Source organism: Carlito syrichta, unplaced genomic scaffold, assembly GCF_000164805.1.
Source record: "Carlito syrichta isolate Samal-C Ts95f unplaced genomic scaffold, Tarsius_syrichta-2.0.1 Scaffold314685, whole genome shotgun sequence".
Lineage (NCBI taxonomy): Eukaryota > Metazoa > Chordata > Mammalia > Primates > Tarsiidae > Carlito > Carlito syrichta.
In genome coordinates this window covers 609,241-618,550 of record NW_007258781.1, presented here as the reverse complement: position 1 = coordinate 618,550, position 9,310 = coordinate 609,241, and positions in this window count along the sequence as shown.

The following is a 9,310-nucleotide window of genomic DNA, read 5'->3' as shown; positions in this document are numbered from 1 at the left end:
CCGGTTTTCAGTAACCTTGGAGGAAATCTAGTAATTTGGTTATATTCGAAGTCCAGTAGTATATATATAATAAATAAGATGAATAAGATGATGTCATACTCCTGCTTTAAAAAAATAATCTTCTACATCTTGGATAAACTATTTTACCACACTTTTCACCAACCTGCCCTACCCTAGCTAGCAAAGTGATTTAAAAGTTGCATTTAAAAGTGAATAAATGTTCAAGAGAACGAACATTTCAAACTAATTACTGAGTTAAATCCTTTGCACTTGCTGCTCCCTCCTTTTAGGACACTATGCTGGCCCCATCTACATGGCTACATATTACTCCATTTTCAACTCCAGTGTCATTTCTTCTGAAGTGACTCTGATCACACCAGACACCCTAAGAACTCATATTACCCTATTTACCTTTTTCATCACTTCGATTGCAACTCAAACTTGCCTTGTTTGCTTATTAATTTAACTGTAGTTTTCTGTCGCACTCAGAATATAAGTCTGTGAAAGGAGGGACCTTCTTTGTCTTATTCTTTCCAGTACTTTCACCAATTAAGTATTCGTTCTTGACAGATAAAGGACTTTCTATACAGTTCTGGTGAGTGAGTGAATGAATGCATGACTTCCAAATAATATCTTGATAAAAAATCTTGGGACACATGAATTCAGGAGTTTGGCGCTCCCTAAGAAGTGCACCAACAGGCAGACTAGATATATTTTCTCTTGTTTACAACCCAAGATAATTCAGATTTACTCTTGACTACTTCTCTCAAACGTCCCCAAACTTCTCCTTCCACGCTGTCTTCGAGGTTGTTTAAACTGTGCTATTTTAATACTGCTGTTCACTATTAATTTCATTGCAGTTTTTCACCACAATATCAGGTTGCCTGGCATAGTACATAAGCAGTTTAATATTTGTGGAAAACTTATTCCATTTTGTAAATTCCAACCTGAGTCTTAGTTTATTTGAAGACAGTCTCTTCTTCTTCCTCATCTTCTATTAGCCAACCATGTAAAATCTGTCTTCATATCTAAATTATTAGTGCAATTTTAGCACTGAAATTAAAGCTCTCCAAACATGATCACCTCCCTTTGCCAAGAAACATTTTTTATAAACATCATTATATTTTAGAAATCCAGTATAAATACATGTATACATTGTGTCTTTTTTTGAGAATTCCATCTTTGCTTTAGCAGATTCTATCACTTTAGGAGCATTTAGATGATTCTACTACTTTCTTAACATGATTTAAATGAAAAAAACGGGATTCATAAAGTAACTGATAATTGTGACTACACACATTTTTGAACATTTTTATGTGGGAAAAAAGTAATAAATAATGAAAAAAGAGAAAAACACACTCAGAAAGATTATTGTCAAAATATAATGGAGAAGGGTTCATTTCCATAATACATAGAAAAAGCTCAGACAAATCAACAATATAAGAACAGACAACTCCCCCCCCAAAAGGCAGTGGTGGAGGGGCAACAGTTTTAAAGAGGAATACAATCGAAAAGAAATACAAATCAATATAAATATTGAAATCTGCTCAGTCATATCACTCATAATTTTACAAATTGCTTATAAAATGGTAAAATAGTTTTTTAACCTGTAAGATTGGAAAAACTCAAATAGAAATATGCAGTACTTTTGAGGGTCTGGAAAAATGGGTAATTTCATAAACTGTTGGTTGGAAAAGAGAATGACATACTTCTCAAGGCAATTCAAGAATATCTATCAAATTTTCTATGCAAAAATCTTTACACTTTATAATTCCATTTTAAGAAACTTATCCTGAGTGAAATATATACAATGTATGGGAAGAAGTATTTATAATAATAATCTTTACAGCATTCCTTTAAGTGACCTTAAAATTGTTTTTCAGTAGGGCACTAGAATTGGGCAAATCTATTATGCAACTTGGTTGGTTGGCCTTTAACATTCCTGGACAGGACCAGGAACAAAGGTGCACAGAGGTCCACATACAATATATCAAAATATCAAAAAGCATAAATTAAATAAAATACACTTCAACTTTCTTCATTGACAAAAATACCTTTGTGACTATTTAAAATAATAAGAGAGTGACAAAGTAAAAATGACCTAACATGGCATTCAAGCATTTATACAATGAGGTTCAACCCATTTGTTTAGAGGTATTCATTCTCACCACTACTTGCTCAAAACTGACTCAATATGTAAATCCTATATTGTTTGGTTATGGGACTCATCTCCATTCCCAGAATATTTGTATTTCTTCATGCATGCTGTATCTGTTTTGAAACATTCTCTAAATCTTAAAAATTCTTCCTGGTTCACATCAAATGTCATCTTTTTTGCTATTGCCATATTAATCTTTAATAAGAAATATTTACTCCTCCATGTTCCCTGTTCCCTTAACTCTTAGTTATAACTTTTAAAAATAATATATTTCAGAGTATGGAAGATTCTGGACATATTTCTCTTCTACCAAGTAGTGAGCTACTTTAGATCATGGAGCTTATTTATCTTTGCATATGTATAGTACTTGAGCCTGTGCCTTACAAACAATAGGTAGTCTACATTTGAAAAAAAGTAAATTATAGCTAAAGAAACAACTTTCTTTTTTTTTTGAGTTGGTGTCTCACTCCGTCACCCAAGCTGGAGTGCAATGGCATGCTCACAGTCACCCCAGCATCGACCTACTGGGCTCAGGCATCCTTCCCCTTTGGACTTCTGAATAGCCAGAACTACAAACATACACTACCATGCCCGGCTAATTTTTTGATTTATTATAGAGATAAGGTCTCATCAAGTTGCCCAGGTGAAAAAACAAATTTTTTATCATGAAAATCTGGAACACATTTGAAATGGAGAGACTGGTATAACAGTTTCAACAACCAAAAAATCCATGGCCAATCTTGCTTCATCTGTATCCTCTCCATTGTCAAACTTCCTCTAATGTTAGAATAGATTATTTTGAAAATATCATTTTATCTATAAATGCCTCTGTACTTATTCTGCAAAATAAGTCATTTTTCAAAGCATAAACACAAAACCATTGTCACAAAAAGCAAGTTATCAATGGTACTTTGTTATCAGCAAATTTCTAATATGTGTGAAAATTTCCTTAATTGAAAATTTTTGATGTTTGAATCAGAATCCAAATAAAATTCATATATTAATATACGTACATTTGGCTTTTAGATCCCTTTTAACCTAGACATTTATTTTCTGCCAATCTCTTCTTTTCCCAGCAATCTTCTTCCTTGCAGTTGGAAGGCAAGTTCATTTTTTGAAGCCATATCTGAGCAGTAGACCTTCATGATTACAGACTAGATCAATTATTTCATTATTTTGTTAGTACTTGCAAAATGGTGACTTTTAAAATTTTGCCATTATTTTCTTTATTCACTAGATAAAATATTGCTATATTGATAATTTACCCTTATAAATTATTTGACTTCCAAAAATAGAGGTTATGTAGAAAAGATAGAATATATGTCTGACATACTTTCTTATTTACTAGTTTTTTAAAAAATGATGTTTTGGGGGGAGAAGGAATTGGGAAGACGTTAGTCAAAAGATACAAAATTTCAGTTAGATAAAAAGAGTAAGTCCAACAAATTTATGGTAAAATCATGGTGTCCATTATTAATAACAATATATCAAGTTGATGAAAATTGCTAGAGGGTAAATTTTAAATATTCTCACAAGAACAAGAGTATATGAAATATATATATGTTCATTAGTTTAATTTAGTCATTTCACAGTATATACATATTTCAAAACCAACATGTTGTATGTGATAAATATATGCAATTTTTATTACTCAATTAAAAAAATAAATGACATTTTAAAATTATTTTTTAAATGTTTTCTTTTTTAAGATTCTTCCAAAGATAATGACTATTTTTTTCAAATGAATGGATGGTATTTAAAATATAATGAACATATTTCAAAATGTTGCAATTTTGTCTTTATTCATGCTTAAATTTTTTGACTTTTATTCAATAAAACCCTCTTCGACTTTTTTCTGGGTCCTTTTGACATGCCACTAATAGTCTTTGTTAGTTTCCTTATAGTCTAATATAACAAAATTTTTCAGACTTTTCTTACAAATTTCTGGTGCCAGACATGTACCTTATAAAAGGCTCTTCCTTTTCACAGGATATAGTATTTAGAGACCATAATTTGGGTACCTGACTTGTTTGCTGCTCATAGATTAGTTTTTGTATCTAGGCCTCTTAAAATTTATAGATCTAAGAAGAATTTGTTTATTTTGCAAAGACAAAATATACTGAAAGTGTTTACTCATTTAAATAATAATTAATTCAAATAACATATAATTAATTCTAATTCAGTGTTATAGGACTTTTACTTAACTTTCTTGATCTCATCTCTTTCATTTACATTTCAGTATTCAATATTTGCTTTATTCCACAGTACACACATAATAGACTTGGTATTATAATTATACTGACATTTCGACTAACATTGTAATTACTGAAATCAATTTCAAGTTTTAGTTTGCCATTATTTTTGTGCTTCGGAAATATCCCAACAGAGACATTCAGTAAAGTACTGGGTTTCATCATCACCTTGAAATTTCCAGTCTCTGTGGCAACACTATCAAGTTAGTACAAAGTTCAGCTTATACAAATTATTATTTTTCTTCAAATATTTAAAAATTGCTTCTTTAAAATTTAATTTTATGTCAAATTATGTAAGATGTTTATATAAAGTAAAATATATCAAATATTTCATATTCAGAGCAGCTTATTTTTCTGTTCTTTTCCCTCCAATGCAATTCTTCTCTCCCCTTATATGTATGAATACTATACATGCACAGATGAACCTATGGTTTATCTATTTTACATAAACACACACACACACACACACACACACACACACACATTCAATATTCAACAATGCTGAATGAGAATTGAATGAAAATGTACTGCAACTTCGGGAAAATTAAATTTTTACATTAGCAAATTAATGTAAATTATTTTAAAGTATGAAATGCAATCTCTCAATTGGGTTTTATCATATTTGCCTATACAGTTTGAGTATCCCTTATCTAAAATGCTTAATATCAGCAGTGTTTTGTGTTTTAAACTTTTTTTTGGATCTTGGACATTGTATTATTTACCAGTTGAACCCATAAAATCTGAAAATTTGAAATCTAAAATGATCCAGTGAGCATTCTCTTTGAGTGTTACATTGGCACTCAGAAAGTACTGAAGTTTGCAGTATTCTGGATTTCAGATTTGCCGATTTTAAATACTGATCCTGTATTTCCCTTGCCCATGTAATTCTGAATAAAATGGTATTGGACCAAAATATATGCCATGGCGAATATCCTTTTATGAGTATGTTGCTACCACAACACCATATGTAAAATTCATTTTTGCATTTATTGATTTGTGTGAATTCACTGAGCATACTCCCCTGTCATTTAGTCCTCTTGTGAACAATAGCAAGAAAGGGTTAACAAGAGTTAATTCATACTTTCTGTGTTGTATAACATTTCTCAGCATGACACCAACCATTTTTAATGAAGATTCAATTCATTTCTAAATACCAGTAACTTAATACTTTAACCAACATTGCTAATCAAAATTTGTGCTGTATGTTTTATTACAGTGATTTGTAATGGAAGCATCTTTACAAACCATTTGTGTCAGTTCACATTATGCTTGAGTACATGTAAGAGAAACCCACCTATAGTAGCTCAACCAAATAGGGATTTAGTTTTCTTATATTGTGAGAAAGCTGGAGGAAATTAGTTCAGTATTGGTACAGATGTTCAGGGAAGGTCCAAGATTTAAAATTATTGCCACATTATTCTTTTCATATGGCATTTATCTTTATTCATTTTAAAATGGCGTCTGGGCCTCCAGATATTGTGTTTATATTCTAGGTAGGAAGAGGCAATAGCAAAGAGCAAAATATGTCTTTCAGTTGAGCCCACAAACTTTATACTAGAAAAAAAAAATTGGACTTCCTTGTAAAATCCACCTAATAGATTTACTGTTTGATCTCATTTGTTATAACTGGGTCATATGTCCATTCCTAGCTACAGTAGAGTTACACGATTGCTGTAGAAACAATTGGAGCCATAAGAAAGAAGAAAGAATAGCTATAGGATAAGGAACCAAGATTTTCTTCCTAATCCCTCCAATCCCTCTTAGTGTTATATATTTCTCAAAATTAAAGCATTATATACTTTGTGCTACTCATGTATCTGAATATTAACCAAATCTACTTGCCTGGACACAAAAAGTTTGTTTTTAGATTTTCTTTTCTTTTTTTTTTTTTTTTGAGTTGGAGTCTCACTCTGTCGCCCAGACTGGAGTGCAGTGGCCACTCCCGGCCACAGCAGCCTTGACCTGCTGGGCTCCGATGATCCTTCCCCCTCAGTCTTCCAAGTGGCTAGAATTACAGGCACGCTACCATGCCCAGCTAATTTTTTGATTTATTGTAGAAATGAGGTCTCGCCTGCCCAAGCTTGTCTCGAACCCATGGGCTCATGGGCTCAGGCAATCCACTCACCTCAGCCTCCCAAAGGCGTGGGATTACAGGCTGAGCCACCGAGCCCGGCTGTTTTTAGATTTTCAAGGACTACCAAGAAAAAAAGATTTTGCAGCTGTTTCTATCAGTTTGTTTTAGGGCTGCCATACAAAGTACCACAGATTGGGTGGTTCAGAAAAGAGATATTTATTTTCCCATAATTTGGAAACTAAAAGTCTGAGATTAAGGAATTTGCAAAGTTGGTGTCTTCTTAAGCTTCTCTCCTTGAGTTGTACATAGTTGTCTTCTGTCTGTGTCTTTACCTTGTTTTTCCACTGTGAACATCTGTGCCCTAATCTCCTCTCCTTAAAAGGACACCAATCCTATTTGATCTGGGCTCATCCATATGACCATATTTTAATGGAATTGTCTATTTGTTAAATTTAATTTACCATATTTCTAATTACAATCACATTGTGGAGGGCTGCAGTTAAGAATTTAGCATAGTGTTTGCTTTGGCAGTACATATACTAAAATTGGAATGATACAGAGAAGATTAGCATGGCCCCTGTGCAAAGATGACACACAAATTTGTGAGGCATTCCATATTTTTAAAAATCAGACCTTGGTGCCCAAACAATGGAAATCACCAATGACTGGCTCCAGAATACAACAGGGATTAGGGAATGGATGGAAAGAGTAAATAAGACTCAAGAAAGACAAGATACAACTCTGTACTTGTAACAGAGATTTTGGCAATAAAAAATTTCATACAGGAAATAAATAGTAAGATGACAAACATGAAAAGCAGAATTAATTTAGCTGAAGAAAGAATCTCAGGACTTGAAGACCTAATTTCATCCAGGAAAACATAGCAAGATGACAAGCATGGAAAGCAGAATTAATTTAGTTGAAGAAAGTATCTCAGAACTTGAAGACCAGGACATGGAATTAACCCAATCTGTAAAAAACAAAGAAAGAAGACTCATAAAGAAAGAACAAAGCCTACAAGAGATGTGTGATTATATCAGGAGGCCAAACTTATGCCTCATTGGTACCCCACAAGAAGAAAGGGAAATGGAGAACAACGTGGAGCAAGTATTCTAGGAGTTAATCCAACAAAACTTTTCCCATCTCACCAGAGATGTGACCAGTCAAGCACAAGAGATACAGAGAACACCCACAAGACACAAAATGAGAAGACCAACCTTAGACACATAGTAATTTGCCTACACAAAGTAGGCACAAAAGAAAAATTCCTAAAATCAGCAAGAGAAAAAAGTCAGACTACTTACCGGGGAAAATTAATCCGAATAGCAGCAGACTTACTGGCAAAAACACTACAAGTAAGAAAGGACTGGAGCCTTATATTCAAAGTCCTCAAAGATAAACAATTTCAACCAAGATTTCCTAACCAGTCAAGCTCAGCTTCATCTGATCAAGAATTAGAATCCTTCCCAGACATCCAATCCCTAAGATATTATACAGCTTCCAGACCATTTCTATAGGAGACACTTTAAAAGGTATTAGGCACAGAAGAAAGAAAAAAAGAATGACCACACACTTCCCAAAAGAACAGCAAAGCACAGAATCAACAGAGAATACAGCACAAAAAGAAACTTGAAAATATATACATACATCAAACCCAAAGCCAAAAGAAAACATGCAAACAAAGAAAAAAAATTTACAAGAACCTCATGACAGGGAGAAACAATCACATTTCAATAATCAACTTGAATGTGAATGGACAAAATCCATCACTGAAACGACACAAACTGGGTATGAAACCATGACACACTGATTTGCAGCATCCAGGAGACTATTCTCACAACAAGGGGCACACACAGACTGAAAGTTAAGGAATGGAAAATGAGTTTCCAGGCAAATGAATCACAAAAGAAGGCAGTCACAATCTTAATATCAGACAAACAACCTTTAAGCTATCAAAAATTTAAAAAGATACAAAAGTACCTTACGTAATGATAAAGATTCAACTCATCAATAAGAAATATTAATCCTTAACATAAATGCATCCAATACAGGAACACCAGCATTTATAAAGCAACTACTACTAGGTAAGCAAAAAAAAAAAAAAAAAGATATTGACTCTAACACTATTATAGCAGGGAACTTAAATACCCCATTAACAGCCCTACATAGAACTTTGAGGCAAAAAATCAACAAGGAGATCCAGAACCTAAACTTGACACTCAATCAAATGGACTTAATCGACACCTACCCACAGATTATTCTACCCAACAACTACAGGTATACATTCTATTCATTGCCATAGGAAATGTACTCCAAGATCAATCACATCCTTCGCCATAAATCAAGCAAAAACAAATTCCATAAGATTGAAATCTTGCCATGCGCATTCTCAGACCACAGTGGAATAAAAATAAATATCAGTACCAACAAAATTTACCCAAAGCCCACAAAGACTGGGCAATAAACAGCATGATGAGGAACAACTACTGGATCAACACTGAAATGAAAGCAGAAATTAAAAGATTCCTGGAAACAAATGAAAATGAAGAAACATCTTACTCAAACCTCTGGGATGCCATGAAATCAGTTCTAAGAGGGGAATTTATAACTCTGCGAGCACACATCAAGAAAACAGAAATATCACAAGTGGAGAGCCTAACAAATGACACAGGGGAGCTGGAAAGAGAAGACCACCAAAACCCCAACTTTGCAGAAGAATCCAAATCACCAAAATGGAGCCAAAATATGGGACACAGAAGAAAAAAAATCATAGAAAATATGAACAAAACCAAAAGCTGGTTCATTGAAAGAATTAACAAGATTGAT